This window comes from Meleagris gallopavo, chromosome 5, assembly GCF_905368555.1.
Source record: "Meleagris gallopavo chromosome 5, MGAL_WU_HG_1.1, whole genome shotgun sequence".
NCBI classification, from domain to species: domain Eukaryota; kingdom Metazoa; phylum Chordata; class Aves; order Galliformes; family Phasianidae; genus Meleagris; species Meleagris gallopavo.
Genome location: NC_139408.1, coordinates 29,428,767 through 29,453,456, shown reverse-complemented (window position 1 = coordinate 29,453,456; position 24,690 = coordinate 29,428,767). Strand labels below are relative to the sequence as shown.

Genomic DNA, 24,690 nt, shown 5'->3' with positions numbered 1-24,690 from the left:
CTTTGTAGTACTTCTGTTTTCAGTATGGCACAAGGAAGAAAAATAGTGAAATGAATTTGCACATGAGAAATAACATATAATTATTTTTTATTTTAAATACCTGTTTGTCTGTAATTTGGTTAATTCCAGAGACAAGATATTCTCAACTATGCCAAAGGTTGATAATATATAACGGAATAAATATAGATTATTAATGTTGATTTCAACATCTGTTTTAATGGTAAATTCTCCACTCATCTGAACTTAAGAACACGTTCTGAAATTTGAAATTTCATTTTCAGCTGAAATTCTGAATGACAAGCATCATTTCTAAGACCACAGTTTCACTTAGAGAAGTGGAGCGGAGTTGGAGGAGGAGATGGAGGAAGAGAGATTAAACAAATGGAGCAAACAGATGGAGAAATGGAATAGAATCATTGCTGGTAAGTTGTGCCTGGGTTTGACAAAGAAAGCATACAATGACTTCATGTACTTTGCATTACTCTTTAGCCCTCCTAAATTTGGTTTACAACTGTTCGTAAGTGCAGAATTGTCCTAATATACTCTTAGGAATATAGTTTATTTTTTGATGAAGCCAGATGGAATAGAATCACAGAATTACAAAGGTTGGAAAAGACCATCCAGTCCAACCATCCACCTACCACCAATATTTCCCCACTAAACCATGTCCTTTAGCACAACATCTAAATGTTTCTTGAGCACCTCCAGGAACAGTGACTCAGTTACATCCTTGGGCAGATATAGGACTGAGAAAATGTTATTCTTAATTACATTATTCTGAGAAGCCCCTAAAAACCTCAACAAAGAGTGGCAAATTATGCAGCTCAAGGTCTTACACAAGTCCCAGGGTCAGAAATTAGTGAAAGCTTTTCCTGTACTTTGAACATGTGCTTATGGCATAGATATTTACTTCAAACACACACTAAGTATGTTTCATTGCTTGTAGTAAAGTCTAGGTTGTACAAGAAAAAAAAATACTTAAAACACTTTATATACTTGAAATACACTAGGTTTTTCTTGATGATTTCTACTTAATCCCTGTATTTGTTTGTATTTTTATTTTACAACTCCTAGAGGAAAACTGACTGAAAAGTTAACTTTCAACAAAATCTTCAAAGTCTCTAAACAAAGTCAAAGCAAGCAGTCTCATCTTCCTTGGGTTTAGATCCAGCCTGACCAAGTTCAATAAGTATGACAATACCAAAAAGTGCTTGGAGAAAACCCAGCGTCAACTTTAACTAAAATTAAGAAAAAATTCAGGGCAAGGCCAAAAACATGAATGAAGTAGCTGCTGTAGTTGGTACTTTTTTTTTTTTTTTTTTCAGCAGTGTTCTCAGAGCAGACCACGGGTTTCAAGCTCTTGTCTTCTATTCTGAGACTTAACAATGATACAAACTGTAGAGTTTTGCAAGGAACAGAGGTACATGTAGATTGGAATTTGGACTGAGACCTACTAGATCATTTCATGCAGACAAGGGAAGGGTAAGGGAAGGGTAAGGGAAGGGTAAGGGAAGGGTAAGGGAAGGGTAAGGGAAGGGTAAGGGAAGGGTAAGGGAAGGGTAAGGGAAGGGAAGGGAAGGGAAGGGAAGGGAAGGGAAGGGAAGGGAAGGGAAGGGAAGGAAGGGAAGGGAAGGGAAGGGAAGGGAAGGGAAGGGAAGGGAAGGGAAGGGAAGGGAAGGGAAGGGAAGGGAAGGGAAGGGAAGGGAAGGGAAGGGAAGGGAAGGGAAGGAAAGGAAAGGAAGGAAAGGAAAGGAAAGGAAAGGAAAGGAAAGGAAAGGAAAGGAAAGGAAAGGAAAGGAAAGGAAAGGAAAGGAAAGGAAAGGAAAGGAAAGGAAAGGAAAGGAAAGGAAAGGAAAGGAAAGGAAAGGAAAGGAAAGGAAAGGAAAGGAGAAAAAGAAAAAAAAAGAAATAGAATCCCCAAAACCCAATCATATGATAACTTCTGGCTGAACTCCTGCCCAATTTGAACTGGAGTCAAAACTTACTTTAGTTAAGCTAAATCTCCCTCAGCCCCAGCTTTCAAATAAAATAGTTGTTTTTGTTTTGCTTTTTTTCCAATTAAATGAACAAAGCTCCTTGGGATGTCTTTAAACATCATTCTACTGATTCACTCCAAAATAATAGTAAGTGACTTAGACAAATGATCTGAGCAACTGACTCCTTGGATGGAGAGAGTGAGTAAGAAATATACTCTGTCCCTTGGCTGTTGTTCACTGCTTTATCATTTCTTCACTTACATCCCACCAAATGTGTTGATTATTGCTTTGGACTCTATATTTAATAAACTGGATTAATCTTGCCCTGGAAAACAAATGAGCAGTCTGGCTTATCTGCTTTTATCCTGGCATAACAAGACATTTTTTCTAATCAGCTGATTTGGAGAGAAGTTTGCCATGTTGAAAGTGGAGAGAAGTTTCATTCAAATTGAGTTGAACTGCCTGCTGCTTACAGCTATACAGCTCTTTGCTGACAGCTCATGCACTTAGAATTTGGGCAAGATTTGCACAGCCCTGAACCAAAATAACATATTACAGTAGTTTTTTGAGTTCTTGAAAGGCATGATGATGACCTAAGATGAGCATTTAGTCCAAACCTAAAGATCTGTTCCAATATATTCCAGTCAATGCTTACCTTGGGATTTCAGATTAAAGGCATGAGTTCAAAATGTGCTTTTATTTATGAACACTGGGTGGGAGATACAAAGAGAGCAGAATAACCTTCTAGTCTATAGGGATAAATATCTTTGAGGTTCTGGGAGAACCCTGATGGCTTTCTCAAATAACTGTTTCTGTACCCGCAAATCTATATTTTTCCTCACAGGTGCCGTGCCATGACACGTCGAAGGGATATGCTAAATATCAAGAGATCCTGAAATTTAACTTGTAATAAACTAGATACATGACAGCTTTAAATTCCAGCCAAAACATACTGGCATTTACCAAATTTGAAGATGAAGACAGTGCACTTCAGACTGTAAGTTAATTTTTTGTTTTGGAATGATGAAGATTTTACTGTAAGTACCAGTCACATGCTTGCAAATTGCATAACAAAGCTTTTATTATTCACTTTTTTTTTTCTTTTTTTTTTTTTTTTAAGCATGGAAATTGAAGCTGAGATGCTCTTTCAATTCTTAAATGTTGAGTTAGTTAATGGTTTGGACCATTTTGGAGAGGAACAGATGGTATGGATTTATTTGGTTCCTACTGAAGGGTGCTCCTGGCAGCTGCTGAGGTGGGAAGAAAACAAATGAAGCTTGAAATGGAGGAATAGCTTAAGCCTAAATTTGTTACAATTACCTTGTTGTTTCTTCTCCTGGCTAACTAAAAGACTTACAAAAGTTGCACATCTGCATGAAGCATATATTTATACCAGTTTGGGTTGTAAATTGCTACCATCCCAATCCATGAAGCAGAAAGACAGAAACATTTAAAAATGTCACTTAACAATTTAACAAATTATTCCATTTTTAAGAGTCCAAAAGGATGGGAGCAAAATCTAAAGCTACCTGCAGGGACCAAGCCAACAGTTCTTGACCAAGCCAAACAGTTTTCTATCAAATTGGAAATATGTAAGCTATCTTGTGTATCACTGTGCTCAACCTACTGGCACACTATTTATTACTTTAGTACAGGCATACAAAAGCCTCTCCAGTAAACAACCCAGGTATTGTTTCCTCCAGTCTCTTATTCTTTTTGTTACTTTTTCTTCATTCCTTTCTATTTGATCATTAAAAGCAAAAGAGAAGAAATAAAAATACAAAATAAAATGGAAGCAGGAAGGTGAGAAAGGGAAAACACAAAAATTACTAACTAACCTAAAACATGAAAAATATGTGGTTTCAGTACCTTTAAGATTTTTCCAATTTCTCATTGAGATGTCAAAAAAAAAAAAGCAGAGTAAATATGAAGTTTTTTGAATTTTTCTTGAAACATACTTACCATTTTTCACCCAGCACTGCTGCCAACTTTCTGACTGTGTAGTACAAATAGCTTTTCAGCTACTCCTACAATGGCGCATTCAGAAAAAGATGCATGTGCTAATGGCACCTGCACAGCCACTCATTTATGGCAGTAAAGGAGCAAGTGGACATGCCAATCAGATAATATATGCAGTCTGGATAGCTACACACCTAACTCCCTGCCTGTGTGTGGTAGTGTAGCTAACTGAAGGTCCTGGGGTGACATGGAGGCAGATATATTCTCCATTTCATACGTAGCAGGAAAATGCTTTTGCAATAGCAATATTCAATTTACATTATCAGTATAGTATAAAAGAAGCTCTTACCTTTTTGAAGTGCAGCATTAAAAAATAAAAAACAATTAGGACCAGTATGTTTCTTAGCATCAAGTGCAGCTCATTCTTTTTCTAAAACAAATTTCTAAAAATCTCTTTATATACATAGTCATCTACTTCCATTAAAAAATATTTTGTGTATGTATGCATACATAAATATGATTTATCCATATGTGTGTAAATATGCACATGTGAATGTCTGATATTTCCTTAATACAAGCAGATGACCACAAAGAAAGCGTTCATCTCTGATACTGAAAATATTAAGGCATAGGGGATATTGGCTAGACACATAGATGTGAAGTAATTCTTGCCACCAGTTTTTCTAATGAAGTCCATCTGCAAAAAACTTTATTTTAGTTCCAGAAAAGATTTCAAACTGCTTTTAATCCAGCTGAACTTTTGAGGGATTAGCTATTATGTTCTCATTACTCCTTTCTCTGACAAATGATTGTCAGGAGCAATTGAGTAAGTTCACCAAACAGAGTATTTCATTTCTGAAATGAAAATTAAAAAAAAAAAAAAAAAAAAAAAAAAAAAATCCACTAATACCACACACACACACACAAAAATGCAAATTAAAACAACCCCACCAGTCTTCTACTTCACTATAAATTCAGTTTTAAATAATCTTATTGATTGTAAAAATTTTACCTAGTATTAATCATTTAACATGGTGTAGGGCTTTCAGCTATTTGAGTTTGCCACTTCTTTTTCCCACTCGTCTGAAAAAATATCTGGAGGAATCCAAAATATATTTGAGGTGCTTCTGATTCATTTAGTATTATCCTTAAGGAATTTACTTCATTATTTTTGTTTTGCGGGGGAAAAAATGTGTGTGCATTTTCATTCAGACTTTAGGGAAATCTAACTTTTCAAATTGAAAGTAAGTTTCTAAATTCTCTAGAATTGTGTTGATAAAAGGTAATACCCTTGTACTGATTCACTGTACACAAAGTGTCATTGCAGTTCATTGTGTAGGTAATGCGAGAGTACCAACTGACAGCGCATGCGGCTTTTGCTGGGTGACAAAACTGCTGTTTCTCAATTTTGTGTAATTGAAAGAGGTGATACAGGAATATCTAGCCAGAGATACAGTGCCCCTTCATTCAGTTTGTGCTCACTTTCAGGCAGGTGGTCTAGGTAAATGTTTATTATAGTCCCTTTTGGATTAACATCCAGGAATTCTAGCTACCAGCACTAGAATATTAGTTATAGTCTTACAGTGCATTTCTAACTCATTCAGCATTAAAGAAAATAAAACAGCCTTGATGTTTTTTCTATGTAGGGTAATTTTGTCATCTAATGGAAAATGGAACATCCAACTGAAGTTAAAATGAAGATACTCGAACTGAAGATTCTTCTACAAGACTGAACACTCAAAATCGGTACGTTGATTTTATCATTACTGCAATCCCCTGGTAGGTTGTCCCTGATCATGCTTGTGGAATGAGCAAGAGGGAACAGAAGAACACCTGGCTTGATCCACTCTGCAGACCCAAAAATAATCTCTGCAATTTTCTCAGGGGTGTCTGTGCTGCGTTCTGCCCAGTGTGCCTTTGAATAGTGTCTAATCCACAGTGCTCTGTGGTCTCTCTTCTCTCCTTCTGCTCTTATCCACTTAGAAAGAGATTTCTAATAACAAATCAAGAATAGACACATTTCTTGTAGGAATCAGAAAAATAAAAGAGGATGTGACAGATGAGGCAAGTAAGTACTGCCACAGCCCAGATCAACATCCGTATTTCTGCGGGCTGTGCAGAGGCTGGGAGTGGCTGTATAGAACAACTGCTGACAAAAGAGCACTGGGTGCATGTTCATACTAGATGCAGCCAGCAAGGCATCGGGTGGCAGGTCCTGCTGTATTAGGTTTCATATATGTGACTGTTTGCTTGGCAGATGCAGCCTGTCTGGAAGCCTTGAATTTGGCATTTTGGTGGCAGTGGAGGAGCAGAATCCTTATATAAGAGTGAGAATTCAGACATTAGAGGGAAGCAAAGAAGGATTATAGTGTGTTTCTACTATCAAAGAGAGGCCTGCAGCAACTCTGGTACTTTCCACTCTCACTGTGGGTTAAAGGAGGCTCTGTTTCCTTCAGACCTGTCCCCAGGCACAGGACTGTATGGAAGCTCATGTCCTGGCAGGAAGGACACGTGCTATGCTCGCCGAGGTTTGCATGTGTTATGGCATTTTTGAACAGTATGTGAGAATATGGGAACTGTTGGGCACAGCGGTGCAAAGCCTGTCTCTTGTCTTATGGGATATGCACTGGCAGACCTGGGAAATTCCTGGGGATCATCCACACTGGTGAGCATGCAGAAAAAGAGGTTTCCTGCCTGGGATTTCAGCTAGAGCATGGTGCTGTGTGCAGAAAGAACCGGACACTGTGTGCATTGTCAGAGAATTTGGCCTCGGGGGAGCTAACAGGGATGCTGTGACAGGACACTGTGCACACAATGACTTATATTTCCAATCAGGATTAATAATTGTTCAGGCCATCAAACATAAATAGCTGGTGTTTAGACAAATGAATTTTATATCAAGCTTTCGGTCATAGGTATTCACGCACTGCCACATCAACTGAAAGCAGGATGAGGGCCATCAAAGAAGCACTGGTTTATGGGCAGTCTGACCTGATGGGTCCTGGGAAAAGTGTAGGTTTCAGTGCTGAGTACACAGATCAGCCAGGCTAAGCCTGCATGGGAAAGGAATGGTCAGAATATGTTGCTCATCATTATGGCATGAGAGGAGTCAGTTTAAAGTTTGTGTATGAACACACTCAGAGATATGTATACTCTTCTGTGTTTTGTGTTGGCCTGTTTACTGCCATGTTTACTAGTTGTATGAGCAACACCATACCTCAAAGTGGTTGGTCCCACTGCTGTTACCAAAGCAGTAACAACCAAATGCAGAATTTTGTTTCTGTGGGGGAGATGGATGCCATGGCGACAGAAATCACAGACCTAAAAGCCAATGAATAAGGCAATGGAGAGTTTACTGGCTCCAACAACCCTCCTCTCTGGTAAGCTGAGCTCTCGGTCCAGAGGTCTGACATTTATTTTCCTTTGCCTGCTCTGAGTCACACAGATTCTTTCTCTCTGTGATTAGGTGGGAAGCACACTGCCTGGCCTGGCATGACACTTGTACAGGTGGCACCTCTTACTTCATGTTGTTGATATTCACATTGGCTTCAGAAGAACATCTGGCAAAAGCCACCAAATACTTACCTCAATATAGAGAATTGGAGGCAAAATGTATGAGATATGCTAAAACACATATAGTAAATTACAGATGTACAGATGCCTGTTTGGAAAACTAAATATAAGTTCATTCATGCAATTGACCTTAGAGAAAAGTTCAATGAAATTTGAATTAATCTCTCAGCCTGGTACTTGAGGACAATGTTTTGCTCCTGTTCTAATTTCAGACACTGACCGGATGGAATTTCAAAGGTGTACTTGCAAAAAAAGAATCTCTTTTCAGAAAGATGTTACAACAGTGTAACGCACTTGTACAACATTACAAAGTGGACATGTCTTCGTGCCCACTGGAGTTGCAGGTAAGGAACAAAACGCTGTGAGAAAATTTGGCCCTAAAATGTATATTATACCTCTGGCTTTTAGAATCCCATGGGATTAAATCTTAAATATTTCAGTACTTCTCTTTTAAGGATGAAGTTTAGCATTTTTGTTACAGTTCTAAGCAAATTACAAATGGTTGTGATGAGATTTTCAAACTCCTGATTTTTAGAGTAACAAAGCCACGAGCAGTATGAGAAATAAATTGCCTCCACCAGACTCTCCCATTTGGTAAAAAGTGTGCCAGAGCTCAGAGAGGCTCCCAATACTGCAAAAGCTAAACAAGTCACAACTGTAGGCAAAACACTTGTGCATCTGCAGCACAGGAGAGGCACTGTCATCTGACTTGGAAGAAAAGCAAGAGGAAAGCACTGCTGACTCACGGGGACAGGTGGAGGAACAAAAGCAGTGGCTTTGGCTTAATCACAGAATTGACTGGAAAGGAAAATTTTTATTGCCAAGGGATTAGTTCCATCATCAAATATCTTGCTCTTGACTAAGAAAATGAATATTTCTCTTTGATGTTCCACTGACTTATCAGCATGCAAGTATTTTTCTACTACTGGCACAGTTAGGAGAACCATCTTAGTAGGCCTGACCCAAATGTCACTGCAGTCAACCGGATAGGAAAAAAGTCACTGGAGTGCTCTCCTACTGAAATACACAGCATTTGTTACTGATCTGTGTTATGACTCAGACTAATGGCTAAGAAAAGGCTCAATTTCTTATTGCTCCTTTATTTATTTTTCGAAAACATTAAAACATAGTCTTTCTTCAACATTTTGAGTTAGAAAGCTTTTGTTTCCTTCAAGCTGGAACTTTTTAAAATTTTGAAATCTTAGCAAATTTAGGCATAAAGTGATTAAAGACAGATCAGCATTGTCAAAAGATATTACAAAATTATAGAAACGAAATGTTCCAGCTGACCTCAGCTCACATTTTTCAGATTTTCAATTTGTGGAAATTATTAACATTTTTGTCTTTCATCCTAAGCAGAGAGGGGAAAAAAAACGCCAGCAGCTCAGATCTGCTTTAGCAGTAGCAGAATGGAGTTTCCCATTCTCCTTCAGTCCTACTTAGTTGCTCTGTTTTGAAGTTATTTGCTGTGGGCCATTTATTCCTGTAATTTATGAAGGCTTTCTAATAGAAGAGATGTAATGAAGCAATGGAAGTGGCGAAGTACTTCCTGACTATGAAGACCAAAGCCGCTCATAATTTGTGCCGCCCTTGCTGCTTCGCTTCTACTCTGTTTACTCCCCAAACTGGCATTACTTCTTGTATTTTTATTGGGCAGACAAGCAAAGCACCTTGCTGATACGCAAGCTTCTGTCACACTCAGAGTCCTTAATAAGGTCTGGTTAAACTTCCTGCAGACTAAGTTTCAAAACATAATATTTTTAAATGCAATTAAAAATCTTAATAGATTTTGCAAAAAGCTAATCCAGAAGAAAGAAGATTCTTCTTTGAGAACTTGCAAATAATGGAGAAAATTCTGACCACAATGTCTCTGAAGCTCTCCCCAGAGTCAAAACGGAATTTATATTGCTGTGCTGCCTTTTTAGTCTTGCCACTTTTTAGCACTTTTAGTTCTAGAAGCAAAGTCTAAATATATGAGCAAAAGTTTCTGATGCACTTAGAAGCAGATTGTTCAGCCTATGATGTTTATGAACTGCAGGCCAGTACTGTTCTTTCAAACCTCTGCATTGCTAAGGTTTCCAGGAAGTTGCTCATTGCTATGCCCTATCTTATCAAAAAGCTTTATATGTCCCAGTGAGGCCAGTTACCATTCCTTGCTAGTAGAATTTATCCATCTTCCTTTTTAAGGGCCTCTGTCACAGTAACAAGTATAATGCTTGCTCCAAATGGAAGCTGTGACCAGCTGAAGACAATTCTCAGCTCAGAAGTCACAAATTTACCTTGTCAACCAAAGAATCATATTAAGACAAGATTAAGTGAGTAAAAATTTACATTCAATAGAGTATAAATGCAGCAGCCAGGAACTACAGCTTTTGACATTCAAACTGATGTTCAGTTAGCATGTCACTAAAATACAGTAGTTATTCCCCACTTCCAGAGAAGCAAAGTTTTCTGTGTAGATTACCTCAGTAATCACTATCACTGTTATAGCACAATCACTAGTGCTATAATTCTCAGCGTGAACATGGGTACTAGTATGGGAAGTCATAGCTGAGGTGGAAACAGATGCCTAGTCCTCCTGTAACCAGACCCATACTTATACATATACTTAATGTATATACTTATACATATTTCGACACCACAGAACCTCAGTAGCTACCTAACCCAGGCACATTTCAACTGTTAATCATTAATTGTACATTATTGAATATATCAAACTGTGATTAGGGATTTGCAAGGGTCAGAAAATTGTCATGTGGTTAAGTAAGTATCCTTAAATGTTTATGCACTGAAAAAGATGTAAAACATAGCTATACATTTTTTACCACAAACATAGAGCTGTTTGTGGGGAAAAAATCAGGTTTTGGTTGGTTATCACAATTGAATCTGCAAACACTGGCTAGAAATAGAAAATAACAACTTACTGCCACTCTCTCCTTTTTCCTCATAAATCTGAATACTATATCCTGTAAGTGAGTAATTACAGACTGCAGAACTAAAGGGGACATGAATTTCACAAGTTCTCTACATAGAATATTTTGGCTCCAAATTAAAGTCAAGAACAGCTATTCTGTTCTTATTCTTCAAATAATCACCCAAACTTATCCTTATGCTAAAAAATGCTCTTTCAGGTTACCAGAATCTAAACACAGTCCAATTTCTATCAGGCCATACTTAGTTCTCATTTATTTTTGGTTTGAAACTATTCCCATAAACATACAAAATTTTCATAAATTTTTTTTCATTACGTTTGACTTCTAGCTGTTAAATTAATTCTCTTGAATTTTTATTGTATGCTTGAGAGTTATTTATTCACAAACAATCCTCAGGCTAATTTCATGTACCTTTCTCATCAAGTATTAATATCTCCTTCTGTCATTGTGACCATATGAAACAAACTCATCCCCACTTTGCTGTAGCAGTCACCATCTTGCCTAGTGCATCATTGCTACTAAAGGGATAAATCTGGTGTCTTGGCAGTAAGTTTAAACATGGTTTGGCAAGTACGTCCAGGCTTTGATGCTGTGAGTTGTCCTTTCCAAGCAAGAGTTTCTGGGTGGTATTTTAAAGTCATGCTGTCTGTTGCTGTTTTCCTGGATATGATAACACTGCAACGTGTCTGTTTTTGAAGAGGCCTTGCTTTATGAATGCTGCACATTTACTGATCTCTTCTTATGACCTTTTTTCCCACCCCAAAGTGGAAATGACAACAAATGAGCTCATACCGCAAAGGCGCAAGTGCCTCAAGGTGCCTCAGAGCGCAGCCAGGCCAGGGAGCATGAGTTGAATCTGCAGTAGGGAACAGTTGAACCTAATAGCTGACCCCTGGCCTTTGGCTCCTTTACTGTTGAGGCCCAGAAAAAGACATTTCCACCCACTCAGCTGAAGAGTCAGGTGTGAAACTGCATAATTTGCTGGTTTTTAAGGAAAACTACCAATAGAAGCAAGAGGGTAGTGCTCTCTCAGTATACAGCATCCACAGCCACACAGCTCACTGCTCCCCAAAGGCACACGGTACGGTTTCAGTTCAGCTCAGCACATTCAGGGCATCTGTCTTTGGGAGGAGGGTGGAGGAGGAAGGTGAGACACCCTGGGGTGTTCTCTTCCTCCAGGCACCTCAGGGCCTCTGTGGGCATTTGGACTCCCTCTCTCCAATGCCACTTGGTACTCAATGGTGCAACACAGTCCCTGCTGTGGTCAGTGAGTAGGAGGCTGAAGTAAAATAGAAAAGATGCACTGATTCCATCTATTGATGTATGCTAAAGTGGAGGGATGGCTGAAATAGAACCTGCTCCAGTACTCAGACTTGCTGCACTTCAAGAAATCCCACTCCTTCTGATACAACTTTCACTTTCAGCATGACAAATTTGGTTAGCTAGTCCTCAGTGGAAACTTTACTTTGCACAGCAGTTACAGTCATGAATCTCAAACCAAAGAAAGAGAAGGAGAGATAAAGTATTCATGTGGGGCCTTCAAGGAGTCAAAATAATAGCACTTCAAAAAAACCCAAACTCATTCTTCAGTCATTTCCAATTTAAATCTTCAGGTTTAACTTTAAAAGCATTTCACTGGATATTTTCAATATTCAACAGCAAGGCATAAATTTTCATAAAAATCTACAAAGAAAAAAGTAATATGGAAGCAAAGAAACATCAATCTTCTGGTCAGTTAAAATATGCTATTTTTATGCTGTGAAACTGTGGAAGGTAAGATGCAGCCTCACTTTAGTAACATGCTGATAATGTATGTTTATGTTTTAAAAAAGCACAAAGCACAAATATTAGTTTCAAAGACTAGATGCTTTCTCCCTTTCTGTACTGAGTTTGTGCTTATATCTTGTATAATGATGTCTTATGAGTAATTTTCACATACCATTTTTAAATGTACATTCAACTACAGTTATTGAAGGGGGGGAGAAATAAAGGTTTCCATGCAAAATTTAGAAGCATTTCATCAAGATTTATATAAGAGACCAAATCATGCCAGGATCCATCAACTGGAATCTTCAAGAAATTCTTGGATAACTCTTTTCCCCATTTTTGCTACCACCACTGATGAGCAACTTGGTTTTCCTTTAAAAAATTCATTCCTTACTCTGCCAAAAGAGTCTTGGCAAGCATTTTTTACATGAAACAGACAGTCTGTAATTAAATGCTTGTAGATGGCTGAACACAATGAATTATGAATGCTCTGGGACATATAAACATCCTACAACAAGAATTTCATCTATAATCTGAGTGAACAAAATGAATGAATTCTAAGCAGAACTTAATAAAGTCTGTAAGACAACACAGCAACACTTCTCTCCCATTAAAATTGTACTGTGAGAGTACTATACTTCTGCCATACTTTTAAAAAACTGTGGAGATCACAAAAAAAAAGGTAGATTTTTCATATTTTACTCCAGAGAAAAGAGCCAATGCACCCCAAAGCACAGCTCAGGCAAAAGAACAAACATGAAACCTGTAGAAATTAAAAATAATTCTTCTGGTGGCAGGATCTGAATTTTTTGCTTTCTTCCCTGAAATAATCCAATCCTTCCTTTCTGCAGATCTTGTATCAGCAGGCTTATAGTAAGGTTGATCAGCTGTTAACTTTTAAATTGTGATTTTGACTTGTGCACCACTTTGCAGCAACAGATGAAAGATACAGAGTATTCTTCCACTGCTTGCCTAAGAAGTGGAGTGAAGCACTCATGGAGTCCATGGTGTGTTAATAGGGACTGGTAGCCTCAGTGAATTACTTCCCATTGTGAAGGTGTATCTGCCCAAGTGCAACTTTCCCAGTTTCCAAATGGCTTTCCATTATCTCGAGCTCTAATGGAATACTTTGTGTAATCTATATGTGTAAGCCTACATGGTCTAGTGCTAGGTATGGAGGTTGGTGGCCTTGAATGCAGCAGGAGAGCTGGAGCTTGATGATCCTTGAGGTTTCTTCCAACACAAACTATTCTATGATTCTATGATTCTATGATAAAAGTAAACATAATGCACCTGAATTGCCACTCCCAAGAAAAGCAATATGACTCCAGCTTACGGGCATACACCCGCTCATGTGAGAGCATGTTTAAAACAGGTTGGAAAATGTTGAATATTTGGTTTTGATTGAAAAAAAATATTTTGACATTTTGAAACTGATTTTTTTCTAAACGTGTTGGTCTTTGGATGAAAATAGTTTTAAAAATATCAGCTTCTTTCCCTATGAAGGAAATTTCATCTGTCAACTGGCTGTACTATCCAAAACTAGTCAAAGGCAGGAATAAGTAGAAAACACATGTCCTAAATAGGTACGTCTCTGTCTATTGCTGAGCCCAAGTTTAGCTCAAATGGAATCGTTTGGATTGGGTTGCTTGTCTTTTTTTAATGGCCTAATTTTGTAGCGGTAGCCATGACTATCATAACAACTAAAACAAGAAAAACATGGAATTGGACTTAGAATTAATACATTTTGTCTGCCTGTGAAGAAGTCCAACTCAAACCTCTTGCTCCTAAACACAAGGGCATGGGCACGGAACAGAGCTGGCAGCTCTTTAAAGACACCATTCTGAGAGCGCAACAGATCTCCATCCCCAGCAGAAGAAGTTGAACAGGGAAGGCAGGCGACCACTGTGGCTGTGCAAGGACCTGCAGTTTAAACTGAGGGAAAAGAGGGAAATGTACAGGAAGTGGAAGCAGGGTGTAGCGTGGGAGGGATACAGGGCTGTTGTCCGTGTGTGTAGAGATAGGATTAGGAAAGCCAAGGCACAGATGGAGCTGAACTTGAAGAGGGATGTGAAAGATAACAAGAAGAGGTTCTACAGGTACAAAGGCAGGAGGAGACAGGCCAAGGAGAGTGTTCCCCCTCTGATGAAAGGTAATGGGGAGCTGGCTTCCTCAGACATAGAAAAAGCTGAGGTACTCAATGAATGCTCTGCCTCAGTCTTCATGGGTGGTCAGGCTTCCCATGTCTTCCAGGACCATGAGCCTCTAGGTGAGGGTGTGGGGAGTAGTTTCTGTCCCACTGTAACAATGGAACAAGTCCAAGTCTTCCTTATGAAATTGAACATATATAAGTCCATGGGGCCAGATGATATCCATCCTAGGATTCTGAAAGAGATGGCTGATGTGGTTGCCAAGCCCCTCTCCATCATATTTGAAAAATCATGGCTGTCTGGTGAAGTCCCCCATGACTGGAAAGAAGGAAACGTTACTCCCGTTTTTAAGAAAGGGGGAAAGGAAGACCTGGGGAACTAAAGGCCAGTGAGCCTCACCTCTGTGCCTGGGAAGATCATGGAGCAGATCCTATTAGAAACTATTTTAAGGCACATACAAGATAAAGAGGTGATATGGGACAGCCAGCACGGCTTCACCAAGGGCGGATCTTGCCTGACCAATCTAATGGCCTTTTATGATGGAGTGACAGCTTCGGTGGATGGGGGAAGGACAATGAATGTCATCTACCTGGACTCCTGCAAAGCCTTTGACTTGGTCCCTCACCATATCCTTCTCTCTAAATTGGAGAGGTGTGGATTTGAAGGATGGACTGTTTGATGGACGAGGAATTGGCTGGCTGGACGCAGCCAAAGCGTTGTGATCAATGGTTCTGTGTCAGGGTGGAAGCCGCTCACAAGCGGTGTCCCGTAGGGGTCGGTCTTGGAATCGGTGCTCTTCCACATATTCATCAATGGCATAGATGATGGCATCGAGTGGAGCCTCAGCAAGTTTGCAAATGACATCAAGCTGAGTGGTGCAGTCAATACACTGGAAGGAAGGGAAGGCATCCAGAGGGACCTGGACAGGCTGGAGAAGTGGGCCTATGAAAGCCTAATGAGGTCCAATAAGGCCAAGTGCAGGGTGCTGCATTTGGGTTGGGGCAATCCCAGGTATTTATACAAACTGAGGGAAGATCTCCTTGGGAGCAGCCCTGCAGAGAAGGACTTGGGGTTCTGGTGGACATGACCCAGCAGTGTGTGCTTACAGCCTGGAAGGCCAACTGTGTTCTGGGCTGTATTAAAAAAGGGGCGGCCAGCAAGGAGAAGAAGATGATTGTCCCCTCTACATGGCTCTTGTGAGGCCCCATCTGAAGTACTGCGTCCAGGCCTGGGGCCCCCAGTACAGGAAGGATGTGAAGGTCTTGGGTCCAGAGGAGTGCCACTAAGATGATCAGAGGGCTGGAGCACCTCTCCTATGAGGAAAGGTTGAGGGAACTGGGACTATTTAGCTTGGAGAAGAGAAGGCTCCAGGGAGACGTCACTGTGGCCTTCCAATACTTGAAGGGAGCATACAAACAGGAGGGGGAATGGTTGTTTACAAGGGTAGATAGTGATAGGACAAGAGGGAATAGTTTTAAACTGAGACAGGGAAGGTTTAGGTTAGATATTAGGAGGAAGTTTTTCGCACAAAGGGTGGTGATACACTAGAACAGGTTGCCCAAGGAGGCTGTGGATGCCGCATCCCTGGAGGCATTCAAGGTTGGGCTGGATGTGGCTCTGGGCAGCCTAGTCTAGTGATTGGCGACCCTGCACATAGCAGAGGGGTTAAACTAGATGATCACCATAGTCCTTTTCAACCCAGGCCATTCTATGATTCTATGACATGCTAATTTTTTAGATTTGACTGAGGATTCACAGCTTCTAATGTAAATTTATCTCTGCTACCATTAATTATATCAGATACAGTTATGACAAATGATCTGTAGGCTTACATATTTCCCTAACAGGTTCTATACCACCTTGGAATTATTCAGTTACAAAGAGAGAGAAAGAAAGTGTTTTTATGCCAAAGTTGTCCTCCATAATTTTGGGAGCACATGGGATTTTGGCCTGGCAGGTCAGGCTGCTCTGATTTCTGAGGTTCCTACATTAGGAGGTGTAGTAAAAATGCTAAGTCACAGCCTGAAACAGTGATTGACCACCTGGTAGGAAGGCAGGGGAGCTCAGCTACATGCAATGCACCTGAGTGACTGGGAGGGTTGCAGCTACGATCCACACCTTCCCGGACCTCATTTGAGGGTTGGCAGTAGAGGCAAAGGCTGGAGATCCCTGCCTACTGGAGGCTTTCTAAAGGTGAGCAGTTTTTCTTCTTTTGTTTTTGTGTCCCTAACTGCTGCAACTGAACTTGCTCTCATTTGCTGCAGCCTAGGATAGTGTTACTCTGCTATTATTGTTATACTTTCCATCACATTATAGCATTACAGGAGTGATAAGTGGTAGTTGCTCAGTCAGAAAGAGGCCTGCTCATCGTTTCAATCTAGTGGCAATAGGTTCCCTGGAGTGTCTCCCTTCTTCCACACATGCCTTTCTCTATTATATTCCTAATGCTAGAACCTGTAAAATGTCCTGCATGAATTCTGCTATCAGCATCTCTGTTCAGTAGCTACAACAGAGGACTTCTCTTCCAGCCATATACAGATATTCATATTCCCTGTTTCTTAATATATTGAAAAGTAAAGGTATTTGACTCAGCATCCTGACTGATTTTTCATTACCTTAACAAAACACTTTTTCTGCCTAATAAGTAAAGACTGAGATAATGTGAAGGACAACCTGCAGAAGAGAGAAGGCATGGCATGACCACAAGTGCCTGTGAAAGGAAACTTGCTAATATTTATTGCCCCCTTTCTAAAGGGTTAGTCTTTGAAGCTGGGTACGCACCTAGCTTCAAAATTCCCCACCACTGCAAAAGACCATCTATTTAGAAAGGGGCTAATCTCACATCTCATTCCTCTCCCTCAGGGTCTTTTCCTAGGTAGTCTGTGGTTACCTCTATTGGTGTTAAATTAATCCCTTCACCTCTCTTTGTTAGGCCTTTCTGTGTTCTTTCACTTAAAATTGAAGTACCTTTGAATAAAGCTTTCTTGTTTTACAGTAATGTTGGTGTTAGGACTGGGGAAATACTTTAGGCACAAGATTATTGCCAACAGTCCTTATTTTCTGAAAGAAAAGTAGGATGTTTCTTGGCGACATCATCTGTGAGAAATAGGATCCTCCCAAACATTTGGGAAAAATCCCTACTGCCAGCTCCCACACATCACATTATTTTTCCCTTGATATTATGTTGTCTCTTAAAACAATAACTTATGTGAAGATGTAGAAACCAACTGAATCAATTGCAAACTTTACTTATATGCTCATCATCTGGAGTGAGAGCCACATCACTATCATGGCGTCAGGAAGCTAGAGGCACATGTGTAGGTCCCTCTTACAGGGTCCTACAGTAATCCAGGTATCAAACATGTATGTAATAGCCTGGTATTGCTAGTTTATTGCTATCTGTGAAAAGCTGTAGGAAGACGATTTGTTACTTTTGGGATGTTGTGCTTCAGGTAACAAATCTCAGTCAGACTGAGAGTGTTCATGATTCAGATAAAAATGTGGGATGAAAATAGCTGTCTTTACCATTAGCATGTTCTGCCTGTAGTACAATACAGAGCTGAATGTGGAGTTACAAGACCTTGTTTAAAGAAAAAAACTGTTATGCAATGTTTCTGGACATACTGTTTGATCCTGTTTGTTTGTTTTGTTTTTTTTTTTAACTCTGTGCATGAGTCATTTCTTTGTCTCCAGTGAACAGCAAATTGGATCATGACTTTGAATCTTGAAACAGGTTAACTAAGTGTGAGGGAGTGAGATGATGGGCTCAGACACAGCACAGCCTATTCCCCCCAGCTCTCTCCCCTCCAGCTCAAAAACAGCTTAACACCAAAAAAAAAAAAAAAAAAAAAAAAAAGTGCCTGAGATGGCAGGGAGCAGAAAGACCTGATTTTCATTGAAATCACTTTCAAAGCAGAATTTGAAGGAAAAAATGGAAACTAAGTATTTGGAAGAGGGGCAAGTTGTTTTTTTTTTTTTTTTCTGCTATCCAAATTGGAAATTGGGAGAAATGGAGCTTGAACTTCTTGTTGAAAATGCATCTTTTGTGAGGGTGTATGGGGTTGCTGAATCACGGCCTGAACCTCTGATTGATCACCTGAGGCGAGCAATGAGTCAGCCACAGGAGCACAGGTAAAGGCAAATCACCTGTGCTGCAGGAAGGGGTGGAGCCTGGCTCCACCTCTCCTAGAGCCATTTAAGAGCTGACTGCCAGTGGGGAAAGATCTCTCTGGAGATCCACTCCACTCGAGTTTTCTACGTGAGCCCAGGATATGGGTGAGTGTACCTATCGTTTCTGTCTTCTGCTTTGGTGTAATAACATCATAGCCAAGCTCTCTGTTATACCTCAACATCTGTATATTTGTTAATTGTACACTGCTATACCATAACATCAGTATATTCATTAATTGTACAGAGGGATAAGAAAGAATTGTAAGGGACAAATTGGAGATGTGATAGATTGCTTGTGGTTGTGACTCTTCAGCAGAGAAAAGGAAAGGATGTTTTTAATTTCAGCTTTATGGAAAAATCTCATAAAAGAAAGAAAAGAGTGGTAAACATGAGCATGACTCAGGGGATTTAAAATGTAATGCAAACCTAAAAATGTGACCAGTGACAACCAGGCAAACTAAATATAAGTAGTCATGAGAAGCTGGCCTGATGTAAATGGCCTTAGGAATTTGAAGGAGAAAAGTACAGTACATTTGAGGTGTTGAACCTAAGTCTTAAATAAATGTTTGAAACACTCTCAGGATTGGATATTTCTATTACTATTTTTACAAATTTCCTTTCCAGAAGAGTCTGTTCTGGACAACACATCTGACCTCCTGCATTACTCAGGTCATCTGGTTTCTCCCAGCCATTTCTTTATCAAGCCCAAAACCCCGCAGCTGAATGAGAGAGCCTTTCAAAGGGCAGAATGTCTTGCATAGTAGATTCCAGCTGATGGTTCACAGAGCTCTAGCCAGTTGCATTTTTCCATTAAAACATTCATCCTGTTTCTACATTGAACCTCGTAGCTTTCAACTTCTAGCTACTGGGCCTTCATGTGTCTTTGATTACCAGATTTAAGTGCTCTAAGTATCAGTTATTAACTTTTTTTTGTGTGTTATTCCCAGCTCTCTACATTCCATCCATAGGGTATAAATGTCAATGCAGACAGGATTATGAGAGGAGAAACCTCCTCTGTTAACACAGATGTTGCTCACTGCTTGCAACTTTTCAAAATCTGGTCCAACAGACAAAGTAAGCTGAAGAAGATGATGGTTTAAAGTATAAAACTGTAGCAAATGCAAATATTTTCCCTACTTAAGTAGGACACTAGTAAAAATCATCAATGTTTCTGAGGCTAAAAAGATCTTTCCTAAATACTTATCAACGCAGAGCTGAGTGAAATTATTTAAAACCATTAGTCAACCAGGCAGGAAACTTTATTTCACTGACCGATGTACCGTGCTCCTATCCACTTTCATATTGTGGAAAAAAAAAAAAAACCTCAACTTTTAAAAATAAGTGAGAGAAGGCAAGATTATCCAAGTCAAAACACTTTGTTTTCAGACTTACTTAAAAACTTAATGGTAAGTGTATTTGGTGTGAGTTTGTATTCTAACTTATTTTACACAGTATCAGAATATTCTCATGAAACCACAAGTTAGCCTATCAAATTGTAGCACAAAATAACTTAAGATTCCTGTCGAGCTCATTTAAAAGTATTTCTTTTCTGTTCTTTGTGTAAGATTCCCATTTTTACCTGTCTGAAACTGAATATGAAAAATTTCATATTACCTGTGGTTTACATTATTATTAAAGTAGCACCAGATTTGAGAATAAGCCCACTTTTAAGATGTACATTAAAGAATGTACCGCACATTAAAGAATTGCTATTGCACATTCTCCCTCTGTGCAGCATTATAGTTCTCCTGCCTGTATTATAAACCTCCTTTTCCAGATTCCTGTTAGGAAGACAGCTCACAACTGACAGGCTATTTTCATCTTGCTATGTAGAAAAGTCTAGTTTTAGTATAAAATAATTACCACAAGCTTATTAGTGTGCCTGGCTCAGCCACTGCAGCCTGGACAGATGTCTAATAACATGTGCCCACATTCTTTGGCAAGTTTTTATACAGCCACAGATGAGTCTGGAAAAAAAACCATAGCAATGAATTCCTGCAGCTGGATAAAAATTAAAAACAATACTTTCAGAAGAAGACACAACATGAGGTGTGTGTAAATTCTTTTTTTCTTATCTTCACTACTGATAGTGTTATCTAGATCTAAGAATAAGAGTCTCTGAAGTGTTTCGCACTCCTGAAGGGGGGGTTAGCTTTGAAGTTTCTTCTCATTCCTAAATAGGATTTCTGCTCCGTGGAGTTCTTTATTGGAAGTTGCATCCTGCAGCAGCTTTTCATTATTCACCCCTCAGTACCCCCTGCAAGACCTTCCCATCTCAGCATGCTCCCTATTGTCCATTTTCCCATAGAATGCAAAGTAGGACAGGAAGAAAGCCATCCACAACTGAAGGTAATCTGTCCAAGTTCTGCGCCAGTAACATCACACTGATCAGTGGGCGCATTGCTCTCTAGAGGATACAGGATGACAGGAAAAGCGTAGTAATGCTTTTTGCATCCCTGGCTTATGGGTCCTTTATTGATTATGGCTACAAATATAGCTGATGTATTATGTAGTTTGTTTACAGTGTTATCTGCTTGCCTGCCAGTCACCAATTTTCTCTGCTAACATCTTCTGCTGTTCTTGGACTTAGAAGAGTCTATAGGCATTCCATGTTTAGATAGCTGCACCTTTATTGCTGTTAAAAACCAAGTAGGACCTATTTCAAGAAGCCATTCTGGTGACAAAGTTACAGCTTTTGGAATGGTTGTTTTTCTGAACCTAGCATCAAGAGCCATCACAGTTTTGATGAACTTGCCCAGGTTCCTCCTCTGGTATGAGCAAGCTCAGAATGAGAGAATTAATGTCTACTTTCTTTCTTTGGGTCTTTCTGCAAAGAAATCCTGGAAAGCAGTAGATTGTTTGCTTTCTACCTTCTATAGTGCACGTTGTAAGCAAAAAAAAAAAAAAAAGTATTAAAACACAAGATCTCCCTTACCAAGTTTTCCTTTCTTTGTCATGCAAATAGCTGAAAGGCTTTCAGTCCTGTTTCTCCTTTTAAAGCCTTTCTGGTCCAGTGAATCTGAATTTGGTTTATTCCACTACTGCATTTTGGATATTTACTAAACCTTTGTATACGCTCAGCCAGACCAGGGATCTTTCTGTTGGTTGTTTGAGGAATAACTGCTACCTCTTTATTTCATTTGCCGCCTTTAGGAGGGGAAATTAAATTTGTGTTTGTCCCGGCTGGATTAACTGATTGGTCTAAACAGCCTGGTTGGAAGCTGTCAGCTGAAATCCAGTTCAGAAGCTACAGTTCACTGCTCATAGAGATAGCACTCTCTTCTGGCAGTGTTTTGTCATCATCTTATTGTTGGGGTGGGGGTGGAACCCTCATATTCTTGTTGCCTATTTTTTTTCCTTCTTATAGACAGAATTTGTGGGAAAGGTGACATAATTCTTTTAATTATTATTCTAAATCATGCTAACAGCTTCTTTTCCAGTCAGACAGTAAACAAACCTATTTTCTAGTGTCTCCTTTTGGGGTATTTTCTCATTCTGATTCTGTTTTCCAAACCAGGAGGAGGATGATGTGAATCCTTCAGCTCTTAGTGATGCCTGGTAAATGCCCACTAGAGGTCTTTTTTCCCTTTTTCAGTTCTCTATGCCTTACGTATGATTCTCTCATTCAGGTCAGAAGTGAGCTTGAATGTATTCACCTTAGAAGCACTGCTGATGAAAGCTTTGTTGAAACTTATGCTCTTTAAAACAGCTTGATTTTGATGAAACAAGATGTTTTAATGAAATTTTAATTCATTGACAGCACTTTCAAATGTTTAAATAGCAAACCAAATTATCTGGCTTCAGAAAACGTTTGGCAGAGAGACCAAATATTTTTAGTGCCACCTGAAATACTTTAATAAAAAGTAGAGCAACAAGGATAGTAGTTGATAAGCTCAGATTTGGAATTATTCCCAACGCTTTCCAATAAGGAAGCCTCAAGTTTTTGGAACACTATGTAGCTTATAAGCAATCACTGGATGTTCTGTTGGGTTTCATTTAATCCCTGGCTGTATGAGTTCCTCTCCATTTAGTATAAATACAGAGCAAAAACAAGCAAGGGATGTGCTATGAATACCAAGTTAATCCAAGGGTTTTATTTTTATCTTGTTTTCACTCTCTTTTTCTTAGATATATGCATTGTCTCAGCTTAGACAAGTGAGTACTTCAGTGAGAGGGCCTTCCTTTTGTTAATGGTTGGTATATGTCCTGTATATCCATTTGTGAAAAATACTATAGCATCTCATACATAAATACAAAGAGAAAAAAATATAGCAAACAAAATTATGTCATTTGCTCTCTTTTTCCCTAGTTAAAACATGAATAGTACTTCAGGAGTACCTAGGAATTCCAGATCTTAGCCTCTGGGCCTGTTGTGTTATACCTTAAAAAAAATATACAATAAAAATCTGTTTCAGAACTTAGGGGTGGATGCAAGGGAAGCCAATTTATCTGGGAATTTATTGAGTTACAAGAACAGTAAGACAAATTAATCTGTTCTTACACCACTGTGTGTTTTATCTGTCTTTTAGATTACAGTTCCTAAATACTTCATGCTATAGCAAGAAGCTCAATGCTACAAAGCTAAATTTCTTCAAATGTATTTGAATTGTTTCCCAGTGCTGTCACTGTAAAACTTACATTTAATTCTCATAGCATTTTTTAAGTATAGGTTATCACTATGTCTCTTCTAAGGTCCTTATCAAGACAAATAACCTCACTTTATCAGCTATGCGTAGGAATGTGAAGGAAATGCATCACATTAATGATACATTTTATAGGTAACTTACAAAATCTTTGCATACTGTATAAAACTCCTGGCTTTCTGTTAGTTAACATGTAAAGAAGGCTGGATGCTCTGAATGTAAACCATTGTTTGGGGAAAATAGCGGTAGAACATTTCTTGGAGGAAAAAAAATAGTATTTGCGCCATATCATCCAATATGAGATAGCCAGTGCTGGAAGAGTTTGTTTTCTACCACTCATTTTGATTTTGATGTTTCTCGTACCTGTCAATATTGTCCATGCTTAGGCACAATGTAGGTATGACTGTATGTAGGACAAAGTATCCTGACTGTTCCACATAATGCAACATAATTCATAGTCTCAGGGATCTCGCAACAGGCAATTTGAAGGGTGTGTGTGTGTACATATACGTATTCTAGATTGGATGTAAATTCTAGTTGTTACTGAAGACAGTCCTAAGAAACAAATACCTGGAAGCGGACAGAGGAAATGGTATGACCTCTGACTGGCTGTCAATAACTGGCTGTCAAATGTACTGTTGATAATAACTTTGTGTACATTTGATATGCAGAGAACTACAGAGTGGCTTGGATTGGAAGGGATCATCTAGTTCCAGCCCCGTGCTATAAGTGGGGATGCCTCCCTTTAGACCAGGTTGCTCAAAGCCCCATCCAGCCTGGGCTTGAATGCTTCCAGGGAGGAGACATCATAACCTCACTGGACAACCTGTTCCAGTGTCTCCGTACCTTTACAGTAAAGAATTTCTTCCTAATATCTAGTCCAAACCTACCTTTTTCCAGTTTAAAAAATTCCAGAGCATCCCCTTGCCCTGATGTTACCTGCCCTTTGTATTTTCCTGTTTTTTTTTTTTCCTGAGATATTTCTCCCTCTTGAAGAAATATTCATGAGTGACTGAAAAGTCTTGTTTTCTAAGCTGAAAGAATACATCTTTATGACTTCTCAGAAATTTAGTGCAAGCTGTATTTCTACAGAGATGTATAGATAATGCTATAAGATCAGGGCTTATTTTACTTTTCCAATTCCATTTGTTTAGTCAGTTTTGTAAATATACAGCAGTCAGAAAAGGATTCAAATTACTACATGACAAGAATCATAACGTTAGTCACAGAGAATTTTGTTAGCTGAGAAAAATAAAGTGTATTGCCAATCTATAAGATTCTTGACAAAAGCTTAGAAAAAGTAATGCTGAAATTTTAAAAATAAATTTCATGTTAATTGGATATTTTTTTCCTTAATTATAAATAAATAAATAGGGAAAAGGCTCCACTCTGCCTGCAGGAGGTAGCTACCAAATTTGGTCACTGGATGCATATAATTACATCATTAGGAATCCATAACGTGAGACCTCAGAGTGTTCCAGGGGCAGAAGAGCACCGGGTTCAATCCGGGTGTTGTCCA

The 24,690-nt window shown here is 39.1% G+C and overlaps 1 long non-coding RNA gene across 1 annotated transcript; it reads left to right on the top strand.

Annotated features, from left to right (window-relative positions):
* The first annotated feature begins 285 nt into the window (after positions 1–285).
* Positions 286–7,906, top strand: LOC104911169 (uncharacterized). Its single transcript, XR_793686.4, has 5 exons — positions 286–422; positions 1,326–1,482; positions 2,821–2,973; positions 5,582–5,681; positions 7,721–7,906. It is a non-coding gene; the product is annotated as an uncharacterized LOC104911169 (long non-coding RNA).
* The last annotated feature ends 16,784 nt before the right edge of the window (positions 7,907–24,690 follow it).